At 53.2% G+C, this 15,275-nt stretch overlaps 19 non-coding genes across 19 annotated transcripts; all 19 read left to right on the top strand.

Annotated features, from left to right (window-relative positions):
- On the top strand, positions 1 to 187 carry LOC138459682 (U2 spliceosomal RNA). The gene has a single exon (XR_011262642.1). It is a non-coding gene; the product is annotated as a U2 spliceosomal RNA (small nuclear RNA).
- A 622-nt stretch (positions 188 to 809) lies between these two features.
- LOC138465525 (U2 spliceosomal RNA) lies at positions 810 to 1,000 on the top strand. The gene has a single exon (XR_011267881.1). It is a non-coding gene; the product is annotated as a U2 spliceosomal RNA (small nuclear RNA).
- A 623-nt stretch (positions 1,001 to 1,623) lies between these two features.
- LOC138465536 (U2 spliceosomal RNA) lies at positions 1,624 to 1,814 on the top strand. Its single transcript, XR_011267882.1, has one exon. It is a non-coding gene; the product is annotated as a U2 spliceosomal RNA (small nuclear RNA).
- A 624-nt stretch (positions 1,815 to 2,438) lies between these two features.
- LOC138465547 (U2 spliceosomal RNA) lies at positions 2,439 to 2,629 on the top strand. The gene has a single exon (XR_011267883.1). It is a non-coding gene; the product is annotated as a U2 spliceosomal RNA (small nuclear RNA).
- A 627-nt stretch (positions 2,630 to 3,256) lies between these two features.
- On the top strand, positions 3,257 to 3,447 carry LOC138465558 (U2 spliceosomal RNA). The gene has a single exon (XR_011267884.1). It is a non-coding gene; the product is annotated as a U2 spliceosomal RNA (small nuclear RNA).
- A 625-nt stretch (positions 3,448 to 4,072) lies between these two features.
- On the top strand, positions 4,073 to 4,263 carry LOC138465569 (U2 spliceosomal RNA). Its single transcript, XR_011267885.1, has one exon. It is a non-coding gene; the product is annotated as a U2 spliceosomal RNA (small nuclear RNA).
- A 626-nt stretch (positions 4,264 to 4,889) lies between these two features.
- On the top strand, positions 4,890 to 5,080 carry LOC138465580 (U2 spliceosomal RNA). Its single transcript, XR_011267886.1, has one exon. It is a non-coding gene; the product is annotated as a U2 spliceosomal RNA (small nuclear RNA).
- Positions 5,081 to 5,703: 623 nt separating this feature from the next.
- On the top strand, positions 5,704 to 5,894 carry LOC138465603 (U2 spliceosomal RNA). Its single transcript, XR_011267888.1, has one exon. It is a non-coding gene; the product is annotated as a U2 spliceosomal RNA (small nuclear RNA).
- A 623-nt stretch (positions 5,895 to 6,517) lies between these two features.
- Positions 6,518 to 6,708, top strand: LOC138465614 (U2 spliceosomal RNA). Its single transcript, XR_011267889.1, has one exon. It is a non-coding gene; the product is annotated as a U2 spliceosomal RNA (small nuclear RNA).
- Positions 6,709 to 7,332: 624 nt separating this feature from the next.
- Positions 7,333 to 7,523, top strand: LOC138465625 (U2 spliceosomal RNA). The gene has a single exon (XR_011267890.1). It is a non-coding gene; the product is annotated as a U2 spliceosomal RNA (small nuclear RNA).
- Positions 7,524 to 8,150: 627 nt separating this feature from the next.
- Positions 8,151 to 8,341, top strand: LOC138465636 (U2 spliceosomal RNA). The gene has a single exon (XR_011267891.1). It is a non-coding gene; the product is annotated as a U2 spliceosomal RNA (small nuclear RNA).
- Positions 8,342 to 8,968: 627 nt separating this feature from the next.
- Positions 8,969 to 9,159, top strand: LOC138465647 (U2 spliceosomal RNA). Its single transcript, XR_011267892.1, has one exon. It is a non-coding gene; the product is annotated as a U2 spliceosomal RNA (small nuclear RNA).
- Positions 9,160 to 9,783: 624 nt separating this feature from the next.
- LOC138465658 (U2 spliceosomal RNA) lies at positions 9,784 to 9,974 on the top strand. The gene has a single exon (XR_011267893.1). It is a non-coding gene; the product is annotated as a U2 spliceosomal RNA (small nuclear RNA).
- A 623-nt stretch (positions 9,975 to 10,597) lies between these two features.
- Positions 10,598 to 10,788, top strand: LOC138465669 (U2 spliceosomal RNA). Its single transcript, XR_011267894.1, has one exon. It is a non-coding gene; the product is annotated as a U2 spliceosomal RNA (small nuclear RNA).
- A 627-nt stretch (positions 10,789 to 11,415) lies between these two features.
- On the top strand, positions 11,416 to 11,606 carry LOC138465680 (U2 spliceosomal RNA). The gene has a single exon (XR_011267895.1). It is a non-coding gene; the product is annotated as a U2 spliceosomal RNA (small nuclear RNA).
- Positions 11,607 to 12,229: 623 nt separating this feature from the next.
- Positions 12,230 to 12,420, top strand: LOC138465691 (U2 spliceosomal RNA). Its single transcript, XR_011267896.1, has one exon. It is a non-coding gene; the product is annotated as a U2 spliceosomal RNA (small nuclear RNA).
- A 623-nt stretch (positions 12,421 to 13,043) lies between these two features.
- LOC138465702 (U2 spliceosomal RNA) lies at positions 13,044 to 13,234 on the top strand. The gene has a single exon (XR_011267897.1). It is a non-coding gene; the product is annotated as a U2 spliceosomal RNA (small nuclear RNA).
- Positions 13,235 to 13,857: 623 nt separating this feature from the next.
- On the top strand, positions 13,858 to 14,048 carry LOC138465724 (U2 spliceosomal RNA). The gene has a single exon (XR_011267899.1). It is a non-coding gene; the product is annotated as a U2 spliceosomal RNA (small nuclear RNA).
- Positions 14,049 to 14,675: 627 nt separating this feature from the next.
- On the top strand, positions 14,676 to 14,866 carry LOC138465735 (U2 spliceosomal RNA). Its single transcript, XR_011267900.1, has one exon. It is a non-coding gene; the product is annotated as a U2 spliceosomal RNA (small nuclear RNA).
- The last annotated feature ends 409 nt before the right edge of the window (positions 14,867 to 15,275 follow it).

Raw genomic sequence — 15,275 nt, forward strand, 5'->3', positions numbered from 1 at the left:
CTTCTCGGCCTTTTGGCTAAGATCAAGTGTAGTATCTGTTCTTATCAGTTTAATATCTGATACGTCCTCTATCTGGGGACCATATATTAAATTGATTTTTGGAACCGGGAGATGGAATGGGAGCTTGCTCTGTCCACTCCACGCATCAACTTGGTATTGCAGTACCTCCAGGACTGGTGCACTTCCCCACTTGGGGAAAACAATGCTGTGAAAAAGAAAGACTGAGCAATTCTTGAAAGAAGAGCACTTTGCAATATTTTTTTGTTTAAATGTGTTTTTTTTTTCCAGTGTTTCGAAAAGGTGCTGTTGTGTCACGGGAGGAAAAAAAAAGTCTGCCCTTTTTGCTTGCTTTTCACAGGAGCTGCAAAGCAAGGCAAAGGAGCCAGCCAGCCAGCCAGCAGCACAAGGAGGAGATGGGGGACACTGTCCTTGCCCTGCCTCACCCCTGAAAGGCCCCGAACGGCCCCGAACGGCCAAGCCTTATCTGAGGGGGACGCACTTGGGGGAGCATCTCCTGGGCAGCTGAGGGTGACTTTCGGCCGCTAGGTGACGGGGCCAGTGCCAGGCCGGGCTGCAGCTTGGCTGGGTGGAGCTCTGCAGCCTGTGTCTGGCCGTCTCGCACCAGGCGCTGTGGGACCCATGGAAATCTTGGGGCGGAGCCATGCAAAATATGCTTACCATACCGCCGGGCATGCTGGTCATGCAAATGCTATTCTTGGCCGAGGAATCTGGGGCTCTGCCGCAGAGCGTTGCTCCGATCAGCAGGGGAGCTGCCGAGCAGCAGTCTTTCAGGCAAAGCTTTTGTGGGCATCGCTTCTCGGCCTTTTGGCTAAGATCAAGTGTAGTATCTGTTCTTATCAGTTTAATATCTGATACGTCCTCTATCTGGGGACCATATATTAAATTGATTTTTGGAACCGGGAGATGGAATGGGAGCTTGCTCTGTCCACTCCACGCATCAACTTGGTATTGCAGTACCTCCAGGACTGGTGCACTTCCCCACTTGGGGAAAACAATGCTGTGAAAAAGAAAGACTGAGCAATTCTTGAAAGAAGAGCACTTTGCAATATTTTTTTGTTTAAATGTGTTTTTTTTTTCCAGTGTTTCGGAAAAGGTGCTGTTGTGTCACGGGAGGAAAAAAAAGTCTGCCCTTTTTGCTTGCTTTTCACAGGAGCTGCAAAGCAAGGCAAAGGAGCCAGCCAGCCAGCCAGCAGCACAAGGAGGAGATGGGGGACACTGTCCTTGCCCTGCCTCACCCCTGAAAGGCCCCGAACGGCCCCGAACGGCCAAGCCTTATCTGAGGGGGACGCACTTGGGGGAGCATCTCCTGGGCAGCTGAGGGTGACTTTCGGCCGCTAGGTGACGGGGCCAGTGCCAGGCCGGGCTGCAGCTTCTCTGGGTGGAGCTCTGCAGCCTGTGTCTGGCCGTCTCGCACCAGGCGCTGTGGGACCCATGGAAATCTTGGGGCGGAGCCATGCAAAATATGCTTACCATACCGCCGGGCATGCTGGTCATGCAAATGCTATTCTTGGCCGAGGAATCTGGGGCTCTGCCGCAGAGCGTTGCTCCGAGTCAGCAGGGGAGCTGCCGAGCAGCAGTCTTTCAGGCAAAGCTTTTGTGGGCATCGCTTCTCGGCCTTTTGGCTAAGATCAAGTGTAGTATCTGTTCTTATCAGTTTAATATCTGATACGTCCTCTATCTGGGGACCATATATTAAATTGATTTTTGGAACCGGGAGATGGAATGGGAGCTTGCTCTGTCCACTCCACGCATCAACTTGGTATTGCAGTACCTCCAGGACTGGTGCACTTCCCCACTTGGGGAAAACAATGCTGTGAAAAAGAAAGACTGAGCAATTCTTGAAAGAAGAGCACTTTGCAATATTTTTTTGTTTAAATGTGTTTTTTTTTTTCCAGTGTTTCGGAAAAGGTGCTGTTGTGTCACGGGAGGAAAAAAAAGTCTGCCCTTTTTGCTTGCTTTTCACAGGAGCTGCAAAGCAAGGCAAAGGAGCCAGCCAGCCAGCCAGCAGCACAAGGAGGAGATGGGGGACACTGTCCTTGCCCTGCCTCACCCCTGAAAGGCCCCGAACGGCCCCGAACGGCCAAGCCTTATCTGAGGGGGACGCACTTGGGGGAGCATCTCCTGGGCAGCTGAGGGTGACTTTCGGCCGCTAGGTGACGGGGCCAGTGCCAGGCCGGGCTGCAGCTTCTCTGGGTGGAGCTCTGCAGCCTGTGTCTGGCCGTCTCGCACCAGGCGCTGTGGGACCCATGGAAATCTTGGGGCGGAGCCATGCAAAATATGCTTACCATACCGCCGGGCATGCTGGTCATGCAAATGCTATTCTTGGCCGAGGAATCTGGGGCTCTGCCGCAGAGCGTTGCTCCGAGTCAGCAGGGGAGCTGCCGAGCAGCAGTCTTTCAGGCAAAGCTTTTGTGGGCATCGCTTCTCGGCCTTTTGGCTAAGATCAAGTGTAGTATCTGTTCTTATCAGTTTAATATCTGATACGTCCTCTATCTGGGGACCATATATTAAATTGATTTTTGGAACCGGGAGATGGAATGGGAGCTTGCTCTGTCCACTCCACGCATCAACTTGGTATTGCAGTACCTCCAGGACTGGTGCACTTCCCCACTTGGGGAAAACAATGCTGTGAAAAAGAAAGACTGAGCAATTCTTGAAAGAAGAGCACTTTGCAATATTTTTTTGTTTAAATGTGTTTTTTTTTTCCAGTGTTTCGGAAAAGGTGCTGTTGTGTCACGGGAGGAAAAAAAAGTCTGCCCTTTTTGCTTGCTTTTCACAGGAGCTGCAAAGCAAGGCAAAGGAGCCAGCCAGCCAGCCAGCCAGCAGCACAAGGAGGAGATGGGGGACACTGTCCTTGCCCTGCCTCACCCCTGAAAGGCCCCGAACGGCCCCGAACGGCCAAGCCTTATCTGAGGGGGACGCACTTGGGGGAGCATCTCCTGGGCAGCTGAGGGTGACTTTCGGCCGCTAGGTGACGGGGCCAGTGCCAGGCCGGGCTGCAGCTTGGCTGGGTGGAGCTCTGCAGCCTGTGTCTGGCCGTCTCGCACCAGGCGCTGTGGGACCCATGGAAATCTTGGGGCGGAGCCATGCAAAATATGCTTACCATACCGCCGGGCATGCTGGTCATGCAAATGCTATTCTTGGCCGAGGAATCTGGGGCTCTGCCGCAGAGCGTTGCTCCGAGTCAGCAGGGGAGCTGCCGAGCAGCAGTCTTTCAGGCAAAGCTTTTGTGGGCATCGCTTCTCGGCCTTTTGGCTAAGATCAAGTGTAGTATCTGTTCTTATCAGTTTAATATCTGATACGTCCTCTATCTGGGGACCATATATTAAATTGATTTTTGGAACCGGGAGATGGAATGGGAGCTTGCTCTGTCCACTCCACGCATCAACTTGGTATTGCAGTACCTCCAGGACTGGTGCACTTCCCCACTTGGGGAAAACAATGCTGTGAAAAAGAAAGACTGAGCAATTCTTGAAAGAAGAGCACTTTGCAATATTTTTTTGTTTAAATGTGTTTTTTTTTTCCAGTGTTTCGGAAAAGGTGCTGTTGTGTCACGGGAGGAAAAAAAAGTCTGCCCTTTTTGCTTGCTTTTCACAGGAGCTGCAAAGCAAGGCAAAGGAGCCAGCCAGCCAGCCAGCAGCACAAGGAGGAGATGGGGGACACTGTCCTTGCCCTGCCTCCACCCCTGAAAGGCCCCGAACGGCCCCGAACGGCCAAGCCTTATCTGAGGGGGACGCACTTGGGGGAGCATCTCCTGGGCAGCTGAGGGTGACTTTCGGCCGCTAGGTGACGGGGCCAGTGCCAGGCCGGGCTGCCAGCTTCTCTGGGTGGAGCTCTGCAGCCTGTGTCTGGCCGTCTCGCACCAGGCGCTGTGGGACCCATGGAAATCTTGGGGCGGAGCCATGCAAAATATGCTTACCATACCGCCGGGCATGCTGGTCATGCAAATGCTATTCTTGGCCGAGGAATCTGGGGCTCTGCCGCAGAGCGTTGCTCCGAGTCAGCAGGGGAGCTGCCGAGCAGCAGTCTTTCAGGCAAAGCTTTTGTGGGCATCGCTTCTCGGCCTTTTGGCTAAGATCAAGTGTAGTATCTGTTCTTATCAGTTTAATATCTGATACGTCCTCTATCTGGGGACCATATATTAAATTGATTTTTGGAACCGGGAGATGGAATGGGAGCTTGCTCTGTCCACTCCACGCATCAACTTGGTATTGCAGTACCTCCAGGACTGGTGCACTTCCCCACTTGGGGAAAACAATGCTGTGAAAAAGAAAGACTGAGCAATTCTTGAAAGAAGAGCACTTTGCAATATTTTTTTGTTTAAATGTGTTTTTTTTTTCCAGTGTTTCGGAAAAGGTGCTGTTGTGTCACGGGAGGAAAAAAAAGTCTGCCCTTTTTGCTTGCTTTTCACAGGAGCTGCAAAGCAAGGCAAAGAGCCAGCCAGCCAGCCAGCCAGCAGCACAAGGAGGAGATGGGGGACACTGTCCTTGCCCTGCCTCACCCCTGAAAGGCCCCGAACGGCCCCGAACGGCCAAGCCTTATCTGAGGGGGACGCACTTGGGGGAGCATCTCCTGGGCAGCTGAGGGTGACTTTCGGCCGCTAGGTGACGGGGCCAGTGCCAGGCCGGGCTGCAGCTTCTCTGGGTGGAGCTCTGCAGCCTGTGTCTGGCCGTCTCGCACCAGGCGCTGTGGGACCCATGGAAATCTTGGGGCGGAGCCATGCAAAATATGCTTACCATACCGCCGGGCATGCTGGTCATGCAAATGCTATTCTTGGCCGAGGAATCTGGGGCTCTGCCGCAGAGCGTTGCTCCGAGTCAGCAGGGGAGCTGCCGAGCAGCAGTCTTTCAGGCAAAGCTTTTGTGGGCATCGCTTCTCGGCCTTTTGGCTAAGATCAAGTGTAGTATCTGTTCTTATCAGTTTAATATCTGATACGTCCTCTATCTGGGGACCATATATTAAATTGATTTTTGGAACCGGGAGATGGAATGGGAGCTTGCTCTGTCCACTCCACGCATCAACTTGGTATTGCAGTACCTCCAGGACTGGTGCACTTCCCCACTTGGGGAAAACAATGCTGTGAAAAAGAAAGACTGAGCAATTCTTGAAAGAAGAGCACTTTGCAATATTTTTTTGTTTAAATGTGTTTTTTTTTTCCAGTGTTTCGGAAAAGGTGCTGTTGTGTCACGGGAGGAAAAAAAAGTCTGCCCTTTTTGCTTGCTTTTCACAGGAGCTGCAAAGCAAGGCAAAGGAGCCAGCCAGCCAGCCAGCAGCACAAGGAGGAGATGGGGGACACTGTCCTTGCCCTGCCTCACCCCTGAAAGGCCCCGAACGGCCCCGAACGGCCAAGCCTTATCTGAGGGGGACGCACTTGGGGGAGCATCTCCTGGGCAGCTGAGGGTGACTTTCGGCCGCTAGGTGACGGGGCCAGTGCCAGGCCGGGCTGCAGCTTGGCTGGGTGGAGCTCTGCAGCCTGTGTCTGGCCGTCTCGCACCAGGCGCTGTGGGACCCATGGAAATCTTGGGGCGGAGCCATGCAAAATATGCTTACCATACCGCCGGGCATGCTGGTCATGCAAATGCTATTCTTGGCCGAGGAATCTGGGGCTCTGCCGCAGAGCGTTGCTCCGAGTCAGCAGGGGAGCTGCCGAGCAGCAGTCTTTCAGGCAAAGCTTTTGTGAGCATCGCTTCTCGGCCTTTTGGCTAAGATCAAGTGTAGTATCTGTTCTTATCAGTTTAATATCTGATACGTCCTCTATCTGGGGACCATATATTAAATTGATTTTTGGAACCGGGAGATGGAATGGGAGCTTGCTCTGTCCACTCCACGCATCAACTTGGTATTGCAGTACCTCCAGGACTGGTGCACTTCCCCACTTGGGGAAAACAATGCTGTGAAAAAGAAAGACTGAGCAATTCTTGAAAGAAGAGCACTTTGCAATATTTTTTTGTTTAAATGTGTTTTTTTTTTCCAGTGTTTCGGAAAAGGTGCTGTTGTGTCACGGGAGGAAAAAAAAGTCTGCCCTTTTTGCTTGCTTTTCACAGGAGCTGCAAAGCAAGGCAAAGGAGCCAGCCAGCCAGCCAGCAGCACAAGGAGGAGATGGGGGACACTGTCCTTGCCCTGCCTCACCCCTGAAAGGCCCCGAACGGCCCCGAACGGCCAAGCCTTATCTGAGGGGGACGCACTTGGGGGAGCATCTCCTGGGCAGCTGAGGGTGACTTTCGGCCGCTAGGTGACGGGGCCAGTGCCAGGCCGGGCTGCAGCTTGGCTGGGTGGAGCTCTGCAGCCTGTGTCTGGCCGTCTCGCACCAGGCGCTGTGGGACCCATGGAAATCTTGGGGCGGAGCCATGCAAAATATGCTTACCATACCGCCGGGCATGCTGGTCATGCAAATGCTATTCTTGGCCGAGGAATCTGGGGCTCTGCCGCAGAGCGTTGCTCCGAGTCAGCAGGGGAGCTGCCGAGCAGCAGTCTTTCAGGCAAAGCTTTTGTGAGCATCGCTTCTCGGCCTTTTGGCTAAGATCAAGTGTAGTATCTGTTCTTATCAGTTTAATATCTGATACGTCCTCTATCTGGGGACCATATATTAAATTGATTTTTGGAACCGGGAGATGGAATGGGAGCTTGCTCTGTCCACTCCACGCATCAACTTGGTATTGCAGTACCTCCAGGACTGGTGCACTTCCCCACTTGGGGAAAACAATGCTGTGAAAAAGAAAGACTGAGCAATTCTTGAAAGAAGAGCACTTTGCAATATTTTTTTGTTTAAATGTGTTTTTTTTTTCCAGTGTTTCGGAAAAGGTGCTGTTGTGTCACGGGAGGAAAAAAAAGTCTGCCCTTTTTGCTTGCTTTTCACAGGAGCTGCAAAGCAAGGCAAAGGAGCCAGCCAGCCAGCCAGCAGCACAAGGAGGAGATGGGGGACACTGTCCTTGCCCTGCCCTCACCCCTGAAGGGCCCCGAACGGCCCCGAACGGCCAAGCCTTATCTGAGGGGGACGCACTTGGGGGAGCATCTCCTGGGCAGCTGAGGGTGACTTTCGGCCGCTAGGTGACGGGGCCAGTGCCAGGCCGGGCTGCAGCTTCTCTGGGTGGAGCTCTGCAGCCTGTGTCTGGCCGTCTCGCACCAGGCGCTGTGGGACCCATGGAAATCTTGGGGCGGAGCCATGCAAAATATGCTTACCATACCGCCGGGCATGCTGGTCATGCAAATGCTATTCTTGGCCGAGGAATCTGGGGCTCTGCCGCAGAGCGTTGCTCCGAGTCAGCAGGGGAGCTGCCGAGCAGCAGTCTTTCAGGCAAAGCTTTTGTGGGCATCGCTTCTCGGCCTTTTGGCTAAGATCAAGTGTAGTATCTGTTCTTATCAGTTTAATATCTGATACGTCCTCTATCTGGGGACCATATATTAAATTGATTTTTGGAACCGGGAGATGGAATGGGAGCTTGCTCTGTCCACTCCACGCATCAACTTGGTATTGCAGTACCTCCAGGACTGGTGCACTTCCCCACTTGGGGAAAACAATGCTGTGAAAAAGAAAGACTGAGCAATTCTTGAAAGAAGAGCACTTTGCAATATTTTTTTGTTTAAATGTGTTTTTTTTTTCCAGTGTTTCGGAAAAGGTGCTGTTGTGTCACGGGAGGAAAAAAAAGTCTGCCCTTTTTGCTTGCTTTTCACAGGAGCTGCAAAGCAAGGCAAAGGAGCCAGCCAGCCAGCCAGCCAGCAGCACAAGGAGGAGATGGGGGACACTGTCCTTGCCCTGCCTCACCCCTGAAAGGCCCCGAACGGCCCCGAACGGCCAAGCCTTATCTGAGGGGGACGCACTTGGGGGAGCATCTCCTGGGCAGCTGAGGGTGACTTTCGGCCGCTAGGTGACGGGGCCAGTGCCAGGCCGGGCTGCAGCTTGGCTGGGTGGAGCTCTGCAGCCTGTGTCTGGCCGTCTCGCACCAGGCGCTGTGGGACCCATGGAAATCTTGGGGCGGAGCCATGCAAAATATGCTTACCATACCGCCGGGCATGCTGGTCATGCAAATGCTATTCTTGGCCGAGGAATCTGGGGCTCTGCCGCAGAGCGTTGCTCCGAGTCAGCAGGGGAGCTGCCGAGCAGCAGTCTTTCAGGCAAAGCTTTTGTGGGCATCGCTTCTCGGCCTTTTGGCTAAGATCAAGTGTAGTATCTGTTCTTATCAGTTTAATATCTGATACGTCCTCTATCTGGGGACCATATATTAAATTGATTTTTGGAACCGGGAGATGGAATGGGAGCTTGCTCTGTCCACTCCACGCATCAACTTGGTATTGCAGTACCTCCAGGACTGGTGCACTTCCCCACTTGGGGAAAACAATGCTGTGAAAAAGAAAGACTGAGCAATTCTTGAAAGAAGAGCACTTTGCAATATTTTTTTGTTTAAATGTGTTTTTTTTTTCCAGTGTTTCGGAAAAGGTGCTGTTGTGTCACGGGAGGAAAAAAAAGTCTGCCCTTTTTGCTTGCTTTTCACAGGAGCTGCAAAGCAAGGCAAAGGAGCCAGCCAGCCAGCCAGCCAGCAGCACAAGGAGGAGATGGGGGACACTGTCCTTGCCCTGCCTCACCCCTGAAAGGCCCCGAACGGCCCCGAACGGCCAAGCCTTATCTGAGGGGGACGCACTTGGGGGAGCATCTCCTGGGCAGCTGAGGGTGACTTTCGGCCGCTAGGTGACGGGGCCAGTGCCAGGCCGGGCTGCAGCTTCTCTGGGTGGAGCTCTGCAGCCTGTGTCTGGCCGTCTCGCACCAGGCGCTGTGGGACCCATGGAAATCTTGGGGCGGAGCCATGCAAAATATGCTTACCATACCGCCGGGCATGCTGGTCATGCAAATGCTATTCTTGGCCGAGGAATCTGGGGCTCTGCCGCAGAGCGTTGCTCCGAGTCAGCAGGGGAGCTGCCGAGCAGCAGTCTTTCAGGCAAAGCTTTTGTGGGCATCGCTTCTCGGCCTTTTGGCTAAGATCAAGTGTAGTATCTGTTCTTATCAGTTTAATATCTGATACGTCCTCTATCTGGGGACCATATATTAAATTGATTTTTGGAACCGGGAGATGGAATGGGAGCTTGCTCTGTCCACTCCACGCATCAACTTGGTATTGCAGTACCTCCAGGACTGGTGCACTTCCCCACTTGGGGAAAACAATGCTGTGAAAAAGAAAGACTGAGCAATTCTTGAAAGAAGAGCACTTTGCAATATTTTTTTGTTTAAATGTGTTTTTTTTTTTCCAGTGTTTCGGAAAAGGTGCTGTTGTGTCACGGGAGGAAAAAAAAGTCTGCCCTTTTTGCTTGCTTTTCACAGGAGCTGCAAAGCAAGGCAAAGGAGCCAGCCAGCCAGCCAGCAGCACAAGGAGGAGATGGGGGACACTGTCCTTGCCCTGCCTCACCCCTGAAAGGCCCCGAACGGCCCCGAACGGCCAAGCCTTATCTGAGGGGGACGCACTTGGGGGAGCATCTCCTGGGCAGCTGAGGGTGACTTTCGGCCGCTAGGTGACGGGGCCAGTGCCAGGCCGGGCTGCAGCTTGGCTGGGTGGAGCTCTGCAGCCTGTGTCTGGCCGTCTCGCACCAGGCGCTGTGGGACCCATGGAAATCTTGGGGCGGAGCCATGCAAAATATGCTTACCATACCGCCGGGCATGCTGGTCATGCAAATGCTATTCTTGGCCGAGGAATCTGGGGCTCTGCCGCAGAGCGTTGCTCCGAGTCAGCAGGGGAGCTGCCGAGCAGCAGTCTTTCAGGCAAAGCTTTTGTGAGCATCGCTTCTCGGCCTTTTGGCTAAGATCAAGTGTAGTATCTGTTCTTATCAGTTTAATATCTGATACGTCCTCTATCTGGGGACCATATATTAAATTGATTTTTGGAACCGGGAGATGGAATGGGAGCTTGCTCTGTCCACTCCACGCATCAACTTGGTATTGCAGTACCTCCAGGACTGGTGCACTTCCCCACTTGGGGAAAACAATGCTGTGAAAAAGAAAGACTGAGCAATTCTTGAAAGAAGAGCACTTTGCAATATTTTTTTGTTTAAATGTGTTTTTTTTTTCCAGTGTTTCGGAAAAGGTGCTGTTGTGTCACGGGAGGAAAAAAAAGTCTGCCCTTTTTGCTTGCTTTTCACAGGAGCTGCAAAGCAAGGCAAAGGAGCCAGCCAGCCAGCCAGCAGCACAAGGAGGAGATGGGGGACACTGTCCTTGCCCTGCCTCACCCCTGAAAGGCCCCGAACGGCCCCGAACGGCCAAGCCTTATCTGAGGGGGACGCACTTGGGGGAGCATCTCCTGGGCAGCTGAGGGTGACTTTCGGCCGCTAGGTGACGGGGCCAGTGCCAGGCCGGGCTGCAGCTTCTCTGGGTGGAGCTCTGCAGCCTGTGTCTGGCCGTCTCGCACCAGGCGCTGTGGGACCCATGGAAATCTTGGGGCGGAGCCATGCAAAATATGCTTACCATACCGCCGGGCATGCTGGTCATGCAAATGCTATTCTTGGCCGAGGAATCTGGGGCTCTGCCGCAGAGCGTTGCTCCGAGTCAGCAGGGGAGCTGCCGAGCAGCAGTCTTTCAGGCAAAGCTTTTGTGGGCATCGCTTCTCGGCCTTTTGGCTAAGATCAAGTGTAGTATCTGTTCTTATCAGTTTAATATCTGATACGTCCTCTATCTGGGGACCATATATTAAATTGATTTTTGGAACCGGGAGATGGAATGGGAGCTTGCTCTGTCCACTCCACGCATCAACTTGGTATTGCAGTACCTCCAGGACTGGTGCACTTCCCCACTTGGGGAAAACAATGCTGTGAAAAAGAAAGACTGAGCAATTCTTGAAAGAAGAGCACTTTGCAATATTTTTTTGTTTAAATGTGTTTTTTTTTTCCAGTGTTTCGGAAAAGGTGCTGTTGTGTCACGGGAGGAAAAAAAAGTCTGCCCTTTTTGCTTGCTTTTCACAGGAGCTGCAAAGCAAGGCAAAGGAGCCAGCCAGCCAGCCAGCCAGCAGCACAAGGAGGAGATGGGGGACACTGTCCTTGCCCTGCCTCACCCCTGAAAGGCCCCGAACGGCCCCGAACGGCCAAGCCTTATCTGAGGGGGACGCACTTGGGGGAGCATCTCCTGGGCAGCTGAGGGTGACTTTCGGCCGCTAGGTGACGGGGCCAGTGCCAGGCCGGGCTGCAGCTTGGCTGGGTGGAGCTCTGCAGCCTGTGTCTGGCCGTCTCGCACCAGGCGCTGTGGGACCCATGGAAATCTTGGGGCGGAGCCATGCAAAATATGCTTACCATACCGCCGGGCATGCTGGTCATGCAAATGCTATTCTTGGCCGAGGAATCTGGGGCTCTGCCGCAGAGCGTTGCTCCGAGTCAGCAGGGGAGCTGCCGAGCAGCAGTCTTTCAGGCAAAGCTTTTGTGGGCATCGCTTCTCGGCCTTTTGGCTAAGATCAAGTGTAGTATCTGTTCTTATCAGTTTAATATCTGATACGTCCTCTATCTGGGGACCATATATTAAATTGATTTTTGGAACCGGGAGATGGAATGGGAGCTTGCTCTGTCCACTCCACGCATCAACTTGGTATTGCAGTACCTCCAGGACTGGTGCACTTCCCCACTTGGGGAAAACAATGCTGTGAAAAAGAAAGACTGAGCAATTCTTGAAAGAAGAGCACTTTGCAATATTTTTTTGTTTAAATGTGTTTTTTTTTTCCAGTGTTTCGGAAAAGGTGCTGTTGTGTCACGGGAGGAAAAAAAAGTCTGCCCTTTTTGCTTGCTTTTCACAGGAGCTGCAAAGCAAGGCAAAGGAGCCAGCCAGCCAGCCAGCAGCACAAGGAGGAGATGGGGGACACTGTCCTTGCCCTGCCTCACCCCTGAAAGGCCCCGAACGGCCCCGAACGGCCAAGCCTTATCTGAGGGGGACGCACTTGGGGGAGCATCTCCTGGGCAGCTGAGGGTGACTTTCGGCCGCTAGGTGACGGGGCCAGTGCCAGGCCGGGCTGCAGCTTCTCTGGGTGGAGCTCTGCAGCCTGTGTCTGGCCGTCTCGCACCAGGCGCTGTGGGACCCATGGAAATCTTGGGGCGGAGCCATGCAAAATATGCTTACCATACCGCCGGGCATGCTGGTCATGCAAATGCTATTCTTGGCCGAGGAATCTGGGGCTCTGCCGCAGAGCGTTGCTCCGAGTCAGCAGGGGAGCTGCCGAGCAGCAGTCTTTCAGGCAAAGCTTTTGTGGGCATCGCTTCTCGGCCTTTTGGCTAAGATCAAGTGTAGTATCTGTTCTTATCAGTTTAATATCTGATACGTCCTCTATCTGGGGACCATATATTAAATTGATTTTTGGAACCGGGAGATGGAATGGGAGCTTGCTCTGTCCACTCCACGCATCAACTTGGTATTGCAGTACCTCCAGGACTGGTGCACTTCCCCACTTGGGGAAAACAATGCTGTGAAAAAGAAAGACTGAGCAATTCTTGAAAGAAGAGCACTTTGCAATATTTTTTTGTTTAAATGTGTTTTTTTTTTCCAGTGTTTCGGAAAAGGTGCTGTTGTGTCACGGGAGGAAAAAAAAGTCTGCCCTTTTTGCTTGCTTTTCACAGGAGCTGCAAAGCAAGGCAAAGGAGCCAGCCAGCCAGCCAGCAGCACAAGGAGGAGATGGGGGACACTGTCCTTGCCCTGCCTCACCCCTGAAAGGCCCCGAACGGCCCCGAACGGCCAAGCCTTATCTGAGGGGGACGCACTTGGGGGAGCATCTCCTGGGCAGCTGAGGGTGACTTTCGGCCGCTAGGTGACGGGGCCAGTGCCAGGCCGGGCTGCAGCTTGGCTGGGTGGAGCTCTGCAGCCTGTGTCTGGCCGTCTCGCACCAGGCGCTGTGGGACCCATGGAAATCTTGGGGCGGAGCCATGCAAAATATGCTTACCATACCGCCGGGCATGCTGGTCATGCAAATGCTATTCTTGGCCGAGGAATCTGGGGCTCTGCCGCAGAGCGTTGCTCCGAGTCAGCAGGGGAGCTGCCGAGCAGCAGTCTTTCAGGCAAAGCTTTTGTGGGCATCGCTTCTCGGCCTTTTGGCTAAGATCAAGTGTAGTATCTGTTCTTATCAGTTTAATATCTGATACGTCCTCTATCTGGGGACCATATATTAAATTGATTTTTGGAACCGGGAGATGGAATGGGAGCTTGCTCTGTCCACTCCACGCATCAACTTGGTATTGCAGTACCTCCAGGACTGGTGCACTTCCCCACTTGGGGAAAACAATGCTGTGAAAAAGAAAGACTGAGCAATTCTTGAAAGAAGAGCACTTTGCAATATTTTTTTGTTTAAATGTGTTTTTTTTTTCCAGTGTTTCGGAAAAGGTGCTGTTGTGTCACGGGAGGAAAAAAAAGTCTGCCCTTTTTGCTTGCTTTTCACAGGAGCTGCAAAGCAAGGCAAAGGAGCCAGCCAGCCAGCCAGCAGCACAAGGAGGAGATGGGGGACACTGTCCTTGCCCTGCCTCACCCCTGAAAGGCCCCGAACGGCCCCGAACGGCCAAGCCTTATCTGAGGGGGACGCACTTGGGGGAGCATCTCCTGGGCAGCTGAGGGTGACTTTCGGCCGCTAGGTGACGGGGCCAGTGCCAGGCCGGGCTGCAGCTTCTCTGGGTGGAGCTCTGCAGCCTGTGTCTGGCCGTCTCGCACCAGGCGCTGTGGGACCCATGGAAATCTTGGGGCGGAGCCATGCAAAATATGCTTACCATACCGCCGGGCATGCTGGTCATGCAAATGCTATTCTTGGCCGAGGAATCTGGGGCTCTGCCGCAGAGCGTTGCTCCGAGTCAGCAGGGGAGCTGCCGAGCAGCAGTCTTTCAGGCAAAGCTTTTGTGGGCATCGCTTCTCGGCCTTTTGGCTAAGATCAAGTGTAGTATCTGTTCTTATCAGTTTAATATCTGATACGTCCTCTATCTGGGGACCATATATTAAATTGATTTTTGGAACCGGGAGATGGAATGGGAGCTTGCTCTGTCCACTCCACGCATCAACTTGGTATTGCAGTACCTCCAGGACTGGTGCACTTCCCCACTTGGGGAAAACAATGCTGTGAAAAAGAAAGACTGAGCAATTCTTGAAAGAAGAGCACTTTGCAATATTTTTTTGTTTAAATGTGTTTTTTTTTTCCAGTGTTTCGGAAAAGGTGCTGTTGTGTCACGGGAGGAAAAAAAAGTCTGCCCTTTTTGCTTGCTTTTCACAGGAGCTGCAAAGCAAGGCAAAGGAGCCAGCCAGCCAGCCAGCCAGCAGCACAAGGAGGAGATGGGGGACACTGTCCTTGCCCTGCCTCACCCCTGAAAGGCCCCGAACGGCCCCGAACGGCCAAGCCTTATCTGAGGGGGACGCACTTGGGGGAGCATCTCCTGGGCAGCTGAGGGTGACTTTCGGCCGCTAGGTGACGGGGCCAGTGCCAGGCCGGGCTGCAGCTTCTCTGGGTGGAGCTCTGCAGCCTGTGTCTGGCCGTCTCGCACCAGGCGCTGTGGGACCCATGGAAATCTTGGGGCGGAGCCATGCAAAATATGCTTACCATACCGCCGGGCATGCTGGTCATGCAAATGCTATTCTTGGCCGAGGAATCTGGGGCTCTGCCGCAGAGCGTTGCTCCGAGTCAGCAGGGGAGCTGCCGAGCAGCAGTCTTTCAGGCAAAGCTTTTGTGGGCATCGCTTCTCGGCCTTTTGGCTAAGATCAAGTGTAGTATCTGTTCTTATCAGTTTAATATCTGATACGTCCTCTATCTGGGGACCATATATTAAATTGATTTTTGGAACCGGGAGATGGAATGGGAGCTTGCTCTGTCCACTCCACGCATCAACTTGGTATTGCAGTACCTCCAGGACTGGTGCACTTCCCCACTTGGGGAAAACAATGCTGTGAAAAAGAAAGACTGAGCAATTCTTGAAAGAAGAGCACTTTGCAATATTTTTTTGTTTAAATGTGTTTTTTTTTTCCAGTGTTTCGGAAAAGGTGCTGTTGTGTCACGGGAGGAAAAAAAAGTCTGCCCTTTTTGCTTGCTTTTCACAGGAGCTGCAAAGCAAGGCAAAGGAGCCAGCCAGCCAGCCAGCCAGCAGCACAAGGAGGAGATGGGGGACACTGTCCTTGCCCTGCCTCACCCCTGAAAGGCCCCGAACGGCCCCGAACGGCCAAGCCTTATCTGAGGGGGACGCACTTGGGGGAGCATCTCCTGGGCAGCTGAGGGTGACTTTCGGCCGCTAGGTGACGGGGCCAGTGCCAGGCCGGGCTGCAGCTTGGCTGGGTGGAG

The sequence above is a fragment of the Ambystoma mexicanum genome, chromosome 1p (assembly GCF_040938575.1).
Source record: "Ambystoma mexicanum isolate Mex_15411 chromosome 1p, UKY_AmexF1_1, whole genome shotgun sequence".
NCBI lineage: Eukaryota > Metazoa > Chordata > Amphibia > Caudata > Ambystomatidae > Ambystoma > Ambystoma mexicanum.